Here is a 20,381-nt window from a genome sequence, read left to right on the forward strand (position 1 = left end):
TGTAGTAGTATGAAAATCACCATAATCAACACGCGGCGATCATCTCAATGAGCCTAGCACCCGTAGGCAGGACAGAAGTATGCGTGCAATTGTGGCCTAATGGTTGGAGCACCGAGCTGCCGAGGCCGAGGTTTGATTCCAGCATCGGGCAGGTCATTTGATTTTACGTTTTAATTACGAGATACCCGGTAGGACAGCAGTGACAGCGCCCAGCCAGCAGTCACGTTCAGGAAAGGCTGCGAGGGTTTGGAAAGAATCCTAGCATCATTCTAGGCACTTTCTGGTAAGTAGGGTAGGGTGGGCTGCTGTCTCGCCTCGCTTTCATGAATAAAAGAAAATTAATGTGTGGCCAATTGTAGGATGAACATCTGTTGTCAAGCACAGCACCCGTTGATCTAACCATTAGACCACAACCGCACGCATATTTCTCTCCTTCTAAAGCCAGCCAGCTTATTTGAAATATTTGGCGTATGCGTCCTACGCCACTTTCTTGTCTTATTTCATAGTGACAGCTCCCGCTTGGGACCGCTTTGTTTAGATTGCACAATCTCCGGGACGGGCCACGTGCTGCAGTACCTTTCTCGTAGCAGCTAAAGCTACGTGGAAATCGTTCAACGTTGTACCGACTTCATGACTGGCCCAAGCTAATCAAGTTTTAACATTTCTTCAGTAGGCTACATATGCCACTGTCGTTTTGACATAGACCATAGACATATGCACGAGCACATACGATTGTATAACACTTTGTCGCAGATCACGTCGCAGTCCGGGTCTCTCTCGCTAACGCCCGTTTAGTACCTATGTAGAACTCAACAATCGGTATTGTAAATTCGCATCTTACGGCTGCAGCAGGCATCACGTCGTTGTCGCCATACAATTGTTGTCAACGTGGTCGTCATCGACTTGTTCCTGTCGTTACACACATGCGAAATTGCACCCTACATCCACCATTAATCGATTTATGTTGACACGTTGGACCAGCTGGTAATGCTTTGCAGTACGCCAAACAATGCTGGATAGCCAAGTACCTGCAAAATGGGTAATGTTGATACCCACAGTGCGTGGCATCTATGCAATGTTTTCTTTTTTCTTGCCTCAATTATAAAACAGTGATTTGTCACCTCGAAGTCAAGTAAATTTTGCTACCTGTCTCACATGAACACCTGTATCACGTGAACACACATGAAGTTCTCACAGATGAATCTCACGAAATTCAGTAAATAGGATGACACTGAGGCTTTCCGCAAAATTGTGAAAATAAGAACAACTTAAACTGGAACCAACTTATAATTTAAGATTTCCTTTCTTTAATAGTTTGTAGAAGCTTGAGAGTGAATAATAACTATTAGCTTGGCGCTTTAGTAAATCGCATGTTGCGCACATGGCGTCACCTAATGAAGGCACCGTCTCCTAATTGCGTAACAGAAAAAGAAAATAAAGTAATAGGTTTGGCCAACTCGTAGCGTTAGCTTTGATTTGAAGGCAATGCTGATATAAACCATTACCAAGTTACAAACGTATTTCAGCGTCCACGGGGGAAAGCTTGCACTGATTTGTCGGCTCAAACTGCCTGACCATAGTGCTGACAAGCGCGTACATCCAACGGTCGCTGTCGTCGCCACTGAGTACATTTTAACGACCCGCTCCGCAGCATAGCGTAACATCGAGTGCTTGTGGTAACGATCCATAAGATCACTCTTATTTCAGTAGAGTGGGACGCCATCGTTAGCGTAATCACTGACAAAGGCGCAGAGCAGCTTCATAAAATGGTGCTCTACGTCTCCACTGATCGCTTAACAGGCGATTACATCGCAGTTCACTCATAACCATTAGATGTGCTTACATAATATAAGTGCCAGCTAAACCCGGTATGAAAATACCTTCCGGATGATTGTGAGTAATAGTAATTTCAATTCAGGAAGACCACAGTTAAGAGTGCATCGCTACAGAGATGGGAATGAAAAGCACATGAATTGATGAAGTGTTAGTAGCTCCGTAGCAGCTCCCTGCAAAAAAAAAAAGTTTTCCTTGTATGCAATGCTTCGTACTTCGTATATGTTATCTTGGTGTAATTGTGCCGAGATTGTGACTCAGTGTTTGTATCGTCTCTTGTTGAAATAAACGTTTCATACACACCAACAAAACTTGTCGGAATTGGTTTTGGGCGTTCATATCTAACAATGTTTACATAGGAGCTTTACTCGCAATAAACTGTCACCATCAGGCCTTGCAGCCATATATATAGCAGGAGTGCTTCCATGAAACACAAGAACAAGATGAATATAAAATTTATATATTATATCTATATATATAATCACCATTCAGTTCGGAAACGTAAAAACACATGAGGTCGACTGCATTAAATTTTATGGCATGTGGTTCCATAATTATTATTATTTGTTTTGAACACATACACAATTAATAGGAAAGGGAAAGCGAGGAGCAGGCTGGCAACTGCCACCGGAAGGGGCACAACGCCTGGCTACTCTTCAGAAGGGAGTTGACAGCAACACACAAACGGAAGATTCCTTTCCTGGAACATACTTACATCAAAACTGACATCTGAAATTGCTAAAAGTGTGGGCTGTTTTTACAAAGTAGCTAAACTGGTACCTGTGTGGCTAAGACTGCAGATCTATTGGGCGCTTATATGCTCTAACTTAAGCTAATGTATTCTAGTATGGGTAACCAATACTAGTACTAACCAGCAGAAGCCACTAATATTTCATAAGAGAGTCTTACGGTACATCCATGCTTACTATGGGCGACCAAAATATTTGCCCACATAGCCGTTATTTTGCAGGTATGATTTAATTAAAGCGAATCACGTCTACCATTTTCCTTTGCTGCACTAGCTGGCTTAAAAGTGATGAATTACACATTGAAGACAATCCTGTGTGAAATGAAACATACTATTTTCTTACACAAATCCACCAGTTCCCTAAACCACGTACTAATTATGATAAAGAAAAAAATAAATTTTCACATAACTGCAACATTTAATAAGGTATCAACAAATGTTAATTTTGGTGTGTCTTTGAATGTATTTAAAAATAGACAAAACAATGTTTAATTGATTCTGATGTGTGTTTTGTATGGTGTCATTTTTTTTTTCGGCTGTCTGCTTGTTGTCTGCTTGTTATCTGCTTGTTATCTACTTCTATGTGACACCTGCAAGTTAACCTGAGATTTTTATGTTTATATTGTTATATATTGAGTTAAGTGTTATCTGATGTCAAACTGCACAGGGAGCCGAGGCATTCGCCAGACCTTTCAGTCTTTAGCCCCGGCTTCCTCCTTTGTAACAAGAAGGAAAATAAACTTCACAGATGTACAGCAGGCGCGAATACTCTCGATAACAAACTACACTACATTTTCATTAAAACTTATTTCCTGCGGTTAAGCATCACTACGGTTAAGCAAATGAAACCATGCAGTTATTGCTCGACACAAGCATGCATCGAAAGCAACGCATATTTTGCGCCACTAGAGCTATCGAGTTTAGTCAACCATCGGCAATGTTGTTCATGTGCACGCATCAAACGTAGATCTATATATTTAGGCACCGCGCACTTTTCTATTCTTTGCACGGACGTTTTATTTATCTTCCTGAGTCTTCCGTACGTTAGGTATGCCTCACTGCTCTAACGTATGCTTCCCTGACATATTATAGCTAGAAGCGTTGGTTATGGCTTTGTCCCATAGCTGATGTCCTATAGCGCAGAGAGCCAAGAGAACAGAAACGTCGTCCGCGAGAGCTCCCGGGGAGGCGCCTTATTTACCAAAATGACAGTGACCCAGAGAACTGCCACCATGAGATCCTGCAACCATAGATATAGCAGGACAGTTTCTATGGAAGATAAAAACAATTCAGAAAGAAACCGCGATAGTGCACCAAATGAAAGAAGATACCCACATCTTATAAATTTATACATCCGAGTGATGAGTTCATAAAGAAGCATATAATGAGGTAAAGCTTAACACTTGTGTCAGGTGTGGGCACAAGTGTTACGTGCTTTGAGTCCCTTTTAGTTCCCTCAGCGGCCCATACAACGAGAGGAATCGCAAGGCTGGCCAGTTCAGGTGTTCTCTCAGGTGTTTGCACTCACTTTTAAAAATTTTCCATTTTTATTTTTTTCAGCTTGCAGTCGTCGGCGGCAACGGCGGCCTCTTGCATATCCCGCGGAAGAGTGATCGGTTTTTTTGTTGTAAGCTTGCACAATGTCCTACAAATCGAATGCGTGTGCACGTAACCGGCGACTGCCTTAGTGCGACTCATGCGTCGCTGCTGTCCAGAAAGCGGCCGCTTGAACTTCAGAAAACATTTCTTTTTGTTTGTTTTTTAATATCAGCCCATCGCGCCAGCCTCCGGCGCATGCTCGCGTAAGCAAACGCCGCTGGTGCGCAGCGAAGCATAGACGGAAAGCGCGGAGGGAGGAATTTCGGTGACCGTACATCTTGCCTAGCTTCCCCAGCGTTGCACCTGATTTATGAAACATAGCTGTTGTTAGCACGATATGCACCCCCTGAGCTATTCTCTGTTATGGGCATGGGCCATAGTATATAGTAATCATTACCACCTCAAAGAGCTAGTTAGCGTTGGCAGGACATGCCTGTCCTGCTTTTTGGGCCGATCTCCCGTTATGAGCATGCGACAGAGTATGAAAACCATAATCATCAGCAGGTGAACATGCTTCTTGGCCGACCCTCCGCGTGGGTGTGTGACTTAATATGAACATCCTAATAAGCAACACGCGACCATCGTCTGCTAGAACTAGTTGAAGTTGACAGGATAAGTACCTTCTGCTTCTTTGCCCGATCCCTCGTTATAGCTATGTGCTGTAGTAAGGAAATAATCATTATAATCACCAAACGAACGTGCTTCTTGGCCGATCCCTCCATGTGGGTATGTACCACAGTATGAAAATCACAATGATCAACATGCGGCCGTCATCTATACGAGTATGTTGGGGTTATCAGTATAGGTACTTCCCACTCTTTGGGCAGTCCCCCATTGTGGTTGGTGCCAACAACCCTGTTACTGTTCCGCAAGATATGCAAGGTGCTCAGCTAAATTGTACCGGGTATGACAAAGATGAGGTGTGCGCTACGTGAATGCAAATACACCAATATTATTGACTGCCTTCTTAAGTAACTCAAAGTACATTTGGATGAGGTTAAGTAAATATGACTTAAGTAAAAACAAATATCGCTTAACCAATTTTCAAAGTATTATTTAGATGCAAAACCTTCAACACGAATATGCAAAGTTGTTAGTTACCTTCAAATAATTCCAGTTATTTAGTTGAAATTATTTTGAACATTCACATAATTCTTTGCAGTGGTAAATTTAAAGGGGGGGGGGGTGCTTGAAAGAAAGGGCGTCAGATTTGAAAAAGTACCACCTGGCTATAGGCTTGCTCGCAGAGAACTTTGGGCGCTCGAACATGCTTAGAACTCATGTTCCGTGCTGCACGCTAAAAGGGTGTGTGAATAGGGCTAAGCGAAAGCGGGGAGGGGCTGTTAAGAGACAATTCATACGAAACAGTCCTGGCTACCGCTTTTGCCAAGATAATTTGTCTGCTGAAGAGATAGAGCGTATGGAGCAAAAACACCTTGCTTTGGGCCAGTTGGTTCGTCTTGACAGTGTTCATACAACAACGCTAAAGTCGATGATAAGAATAAAAACTTAGAGCGCTAAAAACACGAAAGACGTAGAGAAAGAAACACACAGCACACGGAGGAGCGCTTTGCTGTGTACGGCGTGCGTGCTGTGTGTTTCTCTCTCTACGTCTTTCGTGTTTTTAGCGCTCTAAGTTTTTATTAACATGCGTTACCAACTAGCCCAACTATCTATCCATGGCACGATGATAAGAACATGCACGACATAATAGCGCTCCCCCTGCCGTATGTTGTTTCTCTTTTTTTTCGTCCTCGTCCTTTGCGCAGATATATGAACACTGAGAAGCACATGGAGCCTTGGGTTACAGGAATACATGGCGCATAGAATTCTTGAAGCCCTGTCAACTTTTCTACTTTCCTTTCTTTTTTCTTATTTTTTTTTTTTTTGGCTTTTGACAGACTTCCCGGGCGAGGTAAAGTTGTGGCAGCGGATGGCGATGAATCCGCCGATGCATCCTACGACCAGCATAATGTTTGCATGTGGCACGTCTATTTTATTCGGTCTGCGTGCAGCATTGATCTTTCGTTACAAGCATGTTTGAGGGCGCTAAAGGCCCTTCGCGAAAGCGCATAGTAAGCAGGCACATTTTCCGATTTAACGCACGTTCTTTCTAGTCCACCTAAAATAATATCACAACAGTCATCTTGATGGGAACAATTGATTTGCTTATTTCTGATTAAACTTTAAAATCCTTGTATTGAAGGTTTTGCGTTTAAGTCACTATTTACAAGTTTTTTAATCATTCTTGTTAAATAATAACATTTACTCAAGCAACATATGCGTTGAGCTGCTCAAGGAAGCAGTATACACCTGTAATATGGCGGTAGTTTCACTCGCACAGTACACAACCAATTTTTCAAATGCTTAGCCCGATTCAGCTGAAACAGTCAGCTTATATATCCCCTTTGCTTTCCGGAAGGCTCACATTCCCTCTTAGTAATTTTTGTACCACAGTCTCAACCTTCTGTAATTTTTGCCAGTCTAGCTCACTCTACCAATTCTGAAGCTCGGCCTTACAGCCTGAATGGGCCACCACGGCATCCGGTAGAGGAATGTAATATGTTGACTAACGCTACCGCACAATGTCATCATGGCGGATAGTAGTTAATGGAGGGTAGTAGTTAATGCGTCAACTTTGTTAGTCAATGAGAGCTCTATTGTGAACCGACAGTGGAGAGAATGTTTCCATGTTGAGGCAGTATTCACTACGTCCGGCGCTTCTGAGGAAGCAGAGAAAGGTCTTTCTTAAGAGCACGGGAAATGTTCCGCAATGGTAATTTTTCGATTAATCCAGTTTTCGGCAAAAACTATGTCGAGCCTCTCGGGGTGAAATAAAAAAAAATATTGTGCGCAAGAAAATATTATTTATATTATTGGTAATAGCTTCCTTGTTTAATCTGTTTGTTCGCAGTACTCTGTATTATTGCTGTGGACCAAGTATAAAGGCAACAACAAATTACATCCATAATTATTAAACCAGCAAGTAGTAATAATATTTAAGATACAGGACTTGAGTGTTGATGCCACAAGATATTTTCAATGACTAAATACATCTGCTGAAGTGGCACTTCTTAATCATTGGCCCACCCTTGATATAGCATACTGAACAATGTTAGTCCAGCAACGCAGCCCCCCCCCCCCCCCCCCCCCCATTGTAGGTATAACTATGTATTCTTTATTTTGTTTCCGACCATGGTTTGTGACATTGAATGCTACATCAGCTTTTTTATATTGTTTTGTATGTTTCTGTGTCGCCGTTTGCCCCCATATCCCAATCACGTCTTTGTTGCAGTTGTTGGATATTACATTTTATGTTTTGCTCTTTACATTTAGCCGGCTAGAGCAGCACATATTGCCTAGTTACCTCTCAATTTCGCACAAGGGCATATTTCGCTTGTGTTTCTTGTTTCATTGTTCTTCGAGCTACTCTGTACTGATATTGTACTCCTTTGGCCTCGGGAAACGGGGACGAGGCCTTTCTAGGCGGTGTGTGCCTTTTCCTATAGGAAGCTTCACAGGATGCTGTCACGAACACTTTAGCGAACGCGACCTACATTGACGTCTGGAGCTAATAAGCTCTGTCGTCCCAAAGAAAAGTGAACGTGACTAGCGTAAAATACGAAACTGCGAACTAGGGTACGCCCCGTACCTCGTTTGCAGCTCATATGCGGACGTTACGCCAAATCTCAAGCCAGTAAACTGGACGTAGGGAAGCCTTCGAAGCGGTTGGTGATACGCGTAAAACGTGTCATGTGACCAATAAGGCCGAGGTCGCAAATGTAGCAATATTACCGAGCTATAATTGGAGAAAAAATATCGCGCGCGAGAAAATATTCCGTTGTTACTGCTCGCCTTTGTGTCACACGACACTGCCTGCAACCTGAAAGCTACTTTGGACGGTTCTGCCTCGTGAGGGAAGCAATGCGCCCTAATGCGTTAGCTTGCACACGAACAGCGGCTTAGCTTGCCGACGACCAGTGGCTTATAATGACACATTTGCATATGAGACAACTCTGCCTGTGATACGTTTTTTTGCGATTGCAATTACATGGACGCCCGAGCCGCCTTCACGTCGTTACCACTGATGGCGCATGCGCGGCCTGTGTGTGCAAGGTTTGAGGGTCTTTCGAGACGCGGAGTACGTTTAGCTTAAAAAAACGATGAAGCGATGTGGACCCACCGTCAACAACTATCACAACAACGTCAACGCTTCCTCAATCAGCTCGGTGGTGTGGATAGATCAGCCTTACGTTGCTGGCGTGAGCGTCGTGTATATGGTATGGAGAACTTTATTGAGTCCTGAAGGTCAACCGTACGTTGACGCGGGTCGCTCCCACGTTGGGACTGTCAGGCCGAGCCCTTCAGCCACATCGGGGGCCTTCTGGACTGCCCGTAATTGGTCAGAGAGTGATTCACTGTGTAGCATTTGCCGCCACCATTCTTGTTCCTTGTCACAGTCTGTGAAGACCGCGGGGTACTGCTAAAGCATGTGGCCAAAGTAATGATGCCATTGCACTTACTACAGTTCGTTTGAGTTTCCCTCTCCGGATACATCCTGTTAATAAAATATGGAGTTGGGTATGTTCTTGTCTGTAGCAAACGTAATGTGACCGCTTGGGCTCTGCAAAGCTTACCGTGTGGCAAGGGTATTCCCTTCTGCTTAAAAAATAATGCTTCGTGATTTCGTTATATGTTAATAATCGATCCCTGTGTTCCCCGGGTGAAGGGTAAGTTGCTCGGTCTTGAAGAGCACGGCTAGTGTGCACAGACACTATAAGCACGCTCACTTTCCTGCTGAGTGCGTGAGCCATTTATATGTATGAAATCGTAAATCTCGAGAACTATTGTGTCGCCGGTATCTCAGCAAATATTCTTGAATGGCCAAAGGTTGATAACATAGGATTATATTTAAACAAGCGTTCCCACGATAAAGCTGAGTTGCTGTGTGTATGCAGTGATTTGAGTCGAACGGATAGCAAACGTCAAGCTGACGTTATTTATTATTTCACTGTGCGCTGACCAAGGCCGATGGTTTCTCGTTAATCTCACCTCGTACGCCATCGAGGTGCGATGTCTGCCACGCGGCTGGCGGCGCTCCTCATCCCGCCAGCATGTTGAGACTCCCGGTAGCTGGTAGGGTGCTGTTTCTTCTGCCTCGCAGCAGGCGGCTTGCGTTTTGCGTCGAAAAATGTCGCACCTGCGTATAGTTCAAGCGTAATGCTAAAGTTTCCTATACGCTCCGACCTTCAAGCAAAACTGCCATATTTATTGTAGGGCGCATTTCCACACCACATATAGATATGTAGTTTCAGTTGCAGCAGACCGGGCTATTGGCACAAGCACGAGTTAAGGATGTATGTCGAAAGTGTCTACAACACCCATGATTTATCTCTCTCTCTCTCTCTTTCTCTCTTTCCCTGTGCGTGTGTGTGTGTGGGGGGGGGGGTGTTATTGACATAACATAATGGGAGAGGTTGGGTATTTTAGCCCTGTAGATTCGAAAATGTTGCCTGCTTCTCATCGAGGCTACACTTTAGATTACATGATCTACTTTCACTAACTTGGCTCTGTTTATTCACTGCAATGAATTTAGAACGATGCGATGATTTCGTGCGTACATTTCGCGTACGTTCTCAAAAGAAGCAATGCCAGCCTAGTTAGGCCACGCTGCATTAGAAATTCTGTTTTCTGACACGAATAATTTAAAGTGAAGAATTATCATGGGGCACAAATAGTGTTTCATGTGACCATTGTGTAGCATGTAAATTTTCGCATCGTTCGCATTTCTATTGTGAGTGGGATTCAGTTCGACATGTTCTTTTTGTAAAACTCGCGGACGTTTTCTTTCAAAAAGTTGACTCGATTAAGGAACCAACAGAAATTTGTTGGCCACACTCAAGTAAAACTTGGATTTGGAGCCGGCACGCTGGCTGACACGCAGCTAACACTACTGTTGGTTATGCAGGTCCTTATTGCAATCGGATCAGCGATCCTGCTCGGTGTGGATGGCGACCGGGCACTGCTCCCACTATCGCCGAAACCGTCTTCATCAAGCGAAATCGGATGGGCCACGACGACAAACAAGTTTAACAGCGGATTGTCAGTTATCACCGGCTTACATCACCGTGTTAATGAGCCGGTCGTCGACGACGAACTACCAGTCCCTGTTGAGCATCGAGGACCACGTGACACCAACCGAACCTACTTAACCGCGCAGCATTTTGGCTTCGTGGGATTTGGAGCCGGCACACTGGCTGACACGCAGCTAACACTACTGTTGGTTATGCAGGTTAGTACTTGCTATCCATTGCAACTTCATGGTCCGCTATGTGCGTTGCCAGCTCCTCCCACGATAATTGCTACTTCGCACCGTCGCAGACGAATGTGCGCGCGAGTGTCTTGCCGAAATTTCCGCCTCTTTGTGAATAGAGTGTTGTACTTGATTCTTCTTTTGTTGCTATCGGGCGATGTCGAGCTTAATCCTGGACCTCTCACCGAAGCAGCAATGGAGGTACTGAAAAGTTTACAGACTGGTCAGGCAGCCATCATGAGCAAGCTAGATACCATCGATACCAAGTTAGCCAAACACGAGGCTATGCTGGCGGAGGTAAACAGTAGGCTTGGTGTAACTGAGGAACGGGTTGGAACGGTAAATAAATTAGTGTCGGATCAAGGAAATGCAATAAGATCACTTGAACAACAAGTATCTGCCGTGCGAAAAAAAAAACGTCGACCTTGAAAACAGAAGTCGCAGGCTTAATCTTGTCTTCTATGGAATAGATGACGGAAACCATTCTGAAACGTGGATTCAATCAGAAAACTTGGTTAAAGATATTTGCAAAGCTAACCCGGGGATCGAACTGAATTCGATACAAAGGGCACACCGAGTAGGTCGTTACAGCGATAGGTTCAAAAGGCCAGTCCTAGTAAATTTTTCTTCATATAAGGAAAAACAGGACGTCTTGTCAAATGCTAACAAGTTCAAGGGGCCACCCTACAGTGTCGATCAGGATTATTCATCCGAGACCCGAGAAATACGGAAGCATCTGTGGGAATACGTAAAAGTTAGAAAAGCGGACAGCAATAACAAGGTAAAGCTAAACTGCGACAAACTTATTATTAACGGAAAGACCTTCACGTGGGACAAAGAAAAAGAAGAAGTTGTTCCATTCAGGGAACGATGATGCAATAGAAAGGAAATGAAACAAGTATGTCGTAACCTCGTTGCTGTTGTAGTAAACTGTAGGAGTATAATAAACAAATTCGATGAATTCGCTGGTCTGATAGGGTCGGTCAAGGCTGACATCGTTTTTGGCACGGAATCGTGGCTGAACCCGTCTATCGCGGATAGTGAAGTATTCCCTAAAAAATTCATTGCTTATCGGAAGGACAGGCCCCGCCTCGGTGGAGGGGTGTTTTTGTTAATTCACTCTTCTCTTAAATCATTTATGCTAGATCTTGATACCTACGATGTTGAATCAATTTGGTGCTCAGTCACCCTACCTGATAACTCCTCATACGCTATTGGATCATTCTACAGACCACCGAACTCAAATTTAAAACTGTTGCAATCTTTGTTTGACATCGTTTCGGAGGCATCCCGGCAGCCTATTTTGCTTGTGGGTGATTTTAACTTACCTGACTTGGAATGACTAGAAGGTGATTGTGTATGCAAAGTTGACAGCCGTATTAACTTAGAAATGAAAAACATTGTAAACACCTTCGGACTATTACAGTATGTCAATGCTCCAACTCGGAATAGTAACATTCTGGACCTTTTGTTCTGCAGTTCACCTACCCTTATTAGCTCGGTTTATATAATACCAGGAATAAGTGACCATCACGCCGTCATTGCAAACATTAAAACAGATGTTAACCGATCAATGTCACCCACTTCAAAGAGAGCTTTTTTTCTTCGAAAAAGGTGATTATCCTAGTATCTCCCAGGAGCTCCTCGATTACTTGCCGGTTTTTGAATGTCTTGCTGAGGATTACGACATCCATGATTTATGGCGGGTATTTAAAGATAAACTGCTTGAGCTTACGGACAAGTATGTTCCAAGCATAGACTCAACCAGACTCAAGAAACGTAAAAAACCCTTGGTGAATTCGCGTATTCTCAGAATAATTAAAAAAATAAAGAGAGCATTTAATAGATACAAAAAAACTAAAAGTATGAATCACATAAAAAAGTTATCTGAAGTAACACAGGACTATAAGTTTGCTATAAAAAATACGAAGGAAGAGTACTTTAAGACACTCAACGACAGAATGAAAGCTAATCCTAAACATTTTTGGAGGATTTTAAAAGGATGCGGATCAGATTTTGTAGGAATAAATGAAATTGTTTGTAATCAACAAATAATTACAGACGATATTTGAAAGGCAACGTGTTTGAATACATATTTTCAATCTGTCTTCCTACCTAAATGCAATCATAGCTCAACACCACATGCAAGCAAACTTCCTTTAATGGAACAAGTTGAATTAAGTGTTAGAGGCATCGAGGCACTCCTAAAGGTCATAGATGAAACCAAAGCAAACGGTCCGGATGGTATATCTCCACGTATACTAAAGCGGTGTGCTACACCTATCTCGATGTACCTTTATTTAATCTATGTGAAATCGCTATCCACGGGACTCTTACCTAATGATTGGAAAACCGCTCAAGTTGTACCTATTCATAAAGGGGGTTCGAAAAGAGATGTCGCGAATTACAGGCCTATCTCAATAACATCCATCTCGTGCAAAATCATTGAGCATATTATATATACCGAGATAATGCGTCATATAACAAATAATAATATACTAATCAAAGAACAACACGGGTTTCGGAAAGGTCTATCTTGCACAACACAATTAAGTGAATTTTATCATGAATTGGCATTCGATGTTGACGAGGGAGGACAAACAGATTGTGTCTTTTTAGACTTTCGCAAGGCATTTGACACAGTGTTACCTCCACTTCTTCTTATTAAGCTTAAAATGTTAAATATTCACTCAAGCGTACTCGCTTGGATTGAAAATTATCTGTCTCAGCGACGACAATGTGTTGTTCTGAACGGCAAAAGCTCGGCATACGCTGATGTGACGTCAGGAGTCCCACAGGGCTCAGTCCTAGGGCCACTTTTGTTTTTACTTTATATAAATGATATTTCTGTTGGTATTTCTTCATGTATATGGTTGTTTGCCGACGATTGTGTTGTTTATAGGAAAATTAAGAGTGAACAAGATGCTGTCATGTTACAATCTGACTTAGAATGTATCAATATTTGGTGTTCCACATGGAAGATGAATCTGAATTTAAAAAAGTGTGTTCATGTATGTTTTACAAGAAAGAAGAAAAGAATTGTAAGTCTTTACCAGATAAATAATACCCTGATAAAAAACGAACCTATGTACAAGTATCTAGGTGTGACGCCATCATCCGACTGCTCACGGTCTGCTCATGTGGATGACGTCATTGTAAAAGCTGGTAGGGCACTCAATTTTATTCAGAGGAACTTGAAATGTTCACAGCCGAACCTAAAGAAAACTGCTTACCTAACATGTGTTAGACCAATTTCGGAATACGCCTGTGCCGTCTGGGACCCCGCGCAAAAAAAAACTTGATTGATAAGCTGGAAAGAATTCAAAACCGAGCTGCTAGGTTCGTCCTGGGGCGGTATGGGCGTAGAAAAAGTTGTACTGAAATGAAACGTGAATTGAATTGGGAACTGCTTTCCTCTCGGCGGAAAAAGTTGAGACTGAAGTTTTTATACCTCATATTTAATAATAATACTGGAATTAGCGGTAAAAGCTACTTGAAAGAACCAAATTATATTTCTAGGCGTAATGACCATTCACTTAAAATCCGCGAATACCGTGCCAGGAGGTACTTGTTTGCGGATTCCTTTTTTGTCAAAACTATTGTGGAGTGGAATCAGCTGTGTGAAGAGTAAGTGTGCTGTACGAATGAAGATTTGTCTTTTTCCCTCCTGTAACCCCCCTGCTATAACGCCTTCGGGCAATGCGGGGTTCTTCTTGAATAAAGAATAAAGATATACCCTTCGAAAAGCCATTAGAGCATTTAATTGTTGCTAGACATGTTAGGCATACTGTTTTTCAAATTGCTTTCTCCGCCTCTTCCCGTCATAGATAGGCGTAAACTTGCAAAACAGGCTCGTGATCGCACGCAAAAATGATTTCTAGATTCCAGAAATACTCCTCTCCAGCACCAGTACATTACTGGAGAGCACAATAGCACAATATAGTACCAATTGGGTCTTGCAACTACGGTGTTTGACCTCTCTGGTTCACTGTGGCAGCACAGGCACGTGCGCTGAGCCCGGCAATGGAAACAACATCGTGTCCTTCACCAGAGTGCATGTTGTGAAGGGACACGTGTGCTTGTAGGCGCCCCGTTTTCTTCTTTGCTAACCACTCAAAGCACCCGCAGCAGTCTGTTTCCTCGGTAACCTCGGGCACTTCTCTCCCGACAGCAATAATTAGGCAAGAAGCGCCGGCCTGACCCTCACGGCCGCGTCGAGTGTACAGGCAGCGCGGCTGACGCGAAGCGACAGGGTAGAACGCATGAGCGGCCTTTCTCTCGGCAGTGTGGTCGCCTCTTGTTGTGTTTCTTTTTGTTTTCTCATGTTCTAAACTTTCATACCCAGCTTTCTTTTTTCGCCCTCCCGAACATTTTGTCCTTTTGATCTCTTTCGTATTAATCGACGTATAGAACGTCTGCTGAGTTTAAGTTCTTATTTTCCTTTTCCAAGAACACTACCTAATTTTTTTTATATTATACTGGCCTCTGTTGTAGTCATTTCCTCTGCCAATATATGAAGGAGGCTGCTGTGTTTCTACCCTTAATGTTTCAACTGGCAAATTTGATTTCGCTCTATTCTGCCCTCTCAAAAAACAAGGGCCTGTCCCTGAATACATGCGCCCTTACCGGTTCGTGACGTGCACAATGATGTGCGCCGGCTTAACAAACCACTTATAGTGTCCCTGTGCATCCTCCCACACACACTCAGTGCTTACTCTCTCCCTTTATTCCTCTTTTTATTCCCCTTTCTCATGCCTCCACTGTAGGGTAGCAAACCAGGTGCTCGTCTGATTTACCTCCCTGCCTTTCCTGTCCTTGCTCTCTCTCTTCCCCTCTTTCCAGCGTAACCTCCGCACCATGACTCGCCCCCTCCCATGACTCGCCACCTCTGGGAGGCCAAAGCAGGTTTCGAGTTGACGCGTCGGCGCGAGAACTGGAATAGAACACTCAAGCTCCGGCTGGCCCAGCTCAAGAAGGATTTTGAGATGCATGCTGCGACTCTCTCTCGCCGAAATTGGGAATCCCTCTGTAACAGACTGGACGGCAACATGAGCCCTCCCCAGACGTGGAACCTATTCCGCCATCTTATTGATTAGACTCAGTCCAAGACACACCAGAGACACCCCTCGAGACACCAGGCACCACCGGCTCTCCGGTGTCTCAGTGGGAGCGCGGGAAACGCCCCAGGGTACGGTGCTGCCACCTATCCTCTTCAGCATATCCCTTCTTCAACTCTCCCACCAACTAGCCCAAGTCCACGACATACATTTCAGCTTGTATGCTGACGACATCACTATCTGGGCAACCAAGGTTGTGAGGCCAACATGGAGCCTAACCCTAAGCATCATCGACTCGTACGATCGCGGGCGTGGCCCAGCCTGCTCCCCTTCCAAATAAGAATTTTTTCCTCTACCGCTCCAGGCCGCACGACCCCGCCAACCCTCCCATCTCACTCACGCTAGGGAACCATCCCATTCCCCTAGTCTCTAAGAGTCACATCCTGGGCCTCGTCTTTCACTCCCACGGCGCACACGGTGGCACCATCCAAGCTCTCCAGACACAAATCCAAGGAGCCACCCGCCTCATTCGATGCGTGGCGCACCGGCGAGCGGGTTTGCAAGAACGAAACAATCGCCGCCTCACCCAAGCCTACATCACGAGACGCACGGCGTACGCACTCCCATACCTACCACTAACGCAGAAGGAGCAAGACCACGTCAACGCGCTCCACATGATCGGCACGAACGTCGCCCTCCGCCTACCCCCCAGCACCTCTACTGCCCGGCTCCTCGACCTCGGGGCCAGCAACACGTTTCAGGAGCTCACCGAAGCAACCCTAACAGCACAGCTGATTCGCTTGTCGGGTACTGCGACAGGCCGCACTCTACTTGCTCAGCTAGGCATTGCCCGATCACCCATCCTACCGAGGCGGTCCCCCTACTTCCAGGCCTGCATTCCCACCTTATCATTCCACCCATCCCCAAGAATATGTACTGCGCGCGACGAGAAACGCAAGGAAGCCCGCGCCAAAGCCCTACGCAAGTAGTACGCCGACAGTTCTTAGGTAGACTGCGTGGACGTGGCAACGTATTCGTCGGGCTCCCGCATGGCCCTTGCCATCGCTAAAACTCAGGTCCGATCACTCGTATCAGGTTCCATCACCACAGGCTCATTCGAAACTATAGAGGAGGCAGCCATTGCGCTCGCTCTCATCTCCACTTTTGCCATTAAAATTATTTTCGACTCAAAGTTCGCCCTATCCAGTTTCGCCAAAGGCACCACACCATCCCGTACGACACTCCAGTTTCTAGGCTTCTGGAACCCCATCCGCCCCGTAACTCTCATCTGCACCCCCGCTCACGCAGGCCTCCCGGGTAACGAAGATGTCCACTCCCTCACCCGAGGTTTTACTTTCCGGGCCAGTGTTGGTATCCCTCCGCTAGCCCAGGAGTGCCTGCTTACCTTAAGAGAGATCCTTATCCCCTACCGAGATACCTGGCGTGTTTACGCACCGCCGGCTCCCTCCCTAACCCATACCCAAGCCTCTCACTGGTGCCGACTCCCAGACCCGTACCCTATTCTCCTTCATGCCCGATACCCCGATGAGTTCCTGTGCTCCTGTAAACTCTGCAGGAAAGCAGGAGACTTTCTTCACATCCTCTTCACATCCTCCTCACATGCCCTAAGTTCCCGCACCCTTCATCCCCAACCACGGCGGAGTCATACTGGGAGAATCTCCTGGCCAGCTCCGTTTCTACAGATCAGCGCCGAATCATCACCGACTCCCAAAGCGGATAGCCCTCCAAGGGCTCTCCTTTGCTGTATAAGGGCGCCCTCCTAAGGGCTGCCTTGTGCCATGTAAGGGGGAGTTTGCCCCGCCCTGCATTTTTGTGGTAGCAGATGATTTCACACCACAACCACTTCTCTTTCTGTGTGAGGATCTCTGCGTAAGGCTCTTTGGAAACATCTCTAGAAACGGAGGCTATGTTGGGCATCGGCAGTTAGTCTCCAGGGTGTATCAAATGGATGTGATTGCAGCATCACATTTTTTTTTTCGCACGGTTTCTTCTACATTGTTAAAGCTTCTTACATTATGAGTAAGCAAAGACTCGAACATTCACAATCATCCTGAAATAACTTAGAGAAAGAAAATTCCCGTCATCCGGCATCAAAACACTTCGAAATTAGAGGAATTGGAAAATCAGGACAAAGGGAAACTGAAAAAGTTATTAGCGACAACGTTTAACAAGAACCATGTACTCTCTAAACCGCAAGCAGATGCGTGATCGCGCAATTGCAGATTATTCTTACAATATCGGTTTATACGAATAAACACATTACTTCAATCTTGAAGTAATTTTCTTTTTCTTTTTTGTTCTCCACCCCATGCACTACCGAGGGAAAGCACTCAAAGCATGTCCACCTTTAAATGCAGCATGCGTTTTAGTGAACGTGAATTAATTCTTGCTTTTCCGCATTTGTGCATGAAGAGAAGAAATTATCAAATCACCACGGGCACTCTACATTTTGCTGCATGATTCAGGGCCATATATAGATTCTTCATAATAATCACCATCAGCCGACTAATTTTCACTGCAGGATAAACGCCTCTCCCAGCAACGTCCAATTATCCCTGTCTTCAGTCCTGGTCCTTTGTGCCTTGCCTTTACTCATTCAAGCATGAACTAACTAACCCAAGCAACAGTTTTACTTACTCACCACGGAAAGCGTTCTTGCAAGAGCTGTTTGTTATCAATAGGCCGCCGTTCACTTGCTTAGGTTCGGTTCTTATTCGAATTCTTCTTCTTTTTGAAATGCATTTATATATCTCCTAGGGTACTACAGGGAAATAAAGAAATCGCACAAATATGGCTACACAATCAGTCTCTTTCCCATACTGCAACTAACACTGAGTCTGTAAGCAAAATAAAACTCGGATCTATTATGAACTATACCATCCTTACGTCAATGCGGAGCGCGACGCAGTTATTGCCTGCGGGACTTATTGTAAATGCGCCATTTGCGATACTTTGTCGCGTTAAGCCTCGTACTAGTATCTGAAATGGAGAATACGATTGAAAGATTCCGGCTGCAATAACACACCAGCTGGGCGCAAATCCCTTTACGTTCAGCGGCACTAGTTCAGACAGGCTTGCGCGAAGCGATATACCGTGTTCCCGCCTACGAGCCACCCTGTCCTGATTCTGGAGCGTCGTGTACAAGGCAAACAGACCGCTTGTCCTCATTTATCTTTTACGACGTGGTCTGTGTCCAGCTTTCTTTTCTCTTCCTTTTTTTAATGCTGTAGTGCACGCCGTCCAGATTCTGTACTGTGTCTGCAGCTGAGGCGGCGAATAAAGAGTCCCATGGGTCCTGCTTATCGGTTTTCTTTCTGTGTTATCTTCTTTGCTTCGCTAGTCCTCGGCTGTTCGCTTTCGGGTATATGTATTTCACTTGTCTTCATTCCTGCAGTGCATTCTTCATTTTTTTATTCTCGTTTCCTCTAAAAAAAAAGCGCAGAAACCGCAATACCACTACACAGTCCTGCAACGCAGCGTAGTTAGTGCCGCCACTGTGCTGTGCGTGCAAGCTTCCTTTTGTTCTTACTTTTTTGTACATTTGATCATGTCTGTTCCCCCTGTTTGAAGTATATCTTCTGCCGCGTGAACTGGCTAAGACAGTGAGATAAAAGAGATGAGAAAGGCGTGGAGGTGAAGTGGAAGATAGATATCCAGTTTGTTACCATGCAATGGGAAAGGGCTAAGGGGAAACAGAAAAATCTTTAAAGAAAGAAGAAAAAGAAAAGTGCACACAATATGAAAGGGCGGGAGAGTGGAAAGAAATAAAATGACACACACACACACACACACACACACACACACACACACACACACACACACACACACACACACACACACACACACACACACACACACACACACACGCACACACACACACACGCACACGCACACGCACACGCACACACACACACACACATACACACACACACACACATACAGGAATGCAAGAGTGTCACAGTCGTTCAAGGAGGTCGCTTGATCGAAGAAACATCAGTAGCGCAATCACCGCCTTCTGGTGCGAAGGTCGCATCAGCTGGCACTCCTAGATTCTCTGTTCAGAAAGCGGCCGGTCATCGAGGTGTGCCAGCGTCGTCACGAACGACTGTCTCTGGGAACTGTAGCGAGGACAATGACAGAGGATATATTCGATTGTTTCCTCGCTGTCGCAACTATTACAAGCAGCACTGTCAGTCATTCCTATGCGACAAGCATATGCATTCGTGAAAGACACTCCTAGCCATAGTCGGCAGAGAACAGTTGTCTCGATTTGGGATAGTCCAGATGGAATGCCTAGATGGAGGGATGGGTCCAGGCGGTCCAGTCGAGTATGTCGTAACACTGGCGTGTTCCACATGGATTGTGTGGCGTCACGCGCTAGTAGGCGAAGCTTTGTTGCTGCGTCAGTTGATAGCTGGATGGGTTCCTTCACGATATCTTCGTGAGCCCTCCTAGCAGCTTCATCGGCGTTTTCGATGCCGTTGATGCCGCGATGGCCTGGGAGCCACTGAAAAGTGATGTCATGTCCTTTCGCTGCTAGCTGGTGATATGACTGCCTTATTTCTTGAACAAGTTTTTCTTGTGGTCCACGACGTAGAGCGGATAGCAAACAATGCAGGGCTGCCTTCGAGTCGGTAAATATTAAATTTTGGGGTTTTACGTGCCAAAACCACTTTCTGATTATGAGGCACGCCGTAGTGGAGGACTCCGGAAATTTCGACCACCTGGGGTTCTTTAACGTGCACCTAAATCTAAGCACACGGGTGTTTTCGCATTTCGCCCCCATCGAAATGCGGCCGCCATGGAAGGG

This window comes from Dermacentor andersoni, chromosome 6 (genome assembly GCF_023375885.2).
Source record: "Dermacentor andersoni chromosome 6, qqDerAnde1_hic_scaffold, whole genome shotgun sequence".
NCBI classification, from domain to species: Eukaryota; Metazoa; Arthropoda; class Arachnida; order Ixodida; family Ixodidae; genus Dermacentor; species Dermacentor andersoni.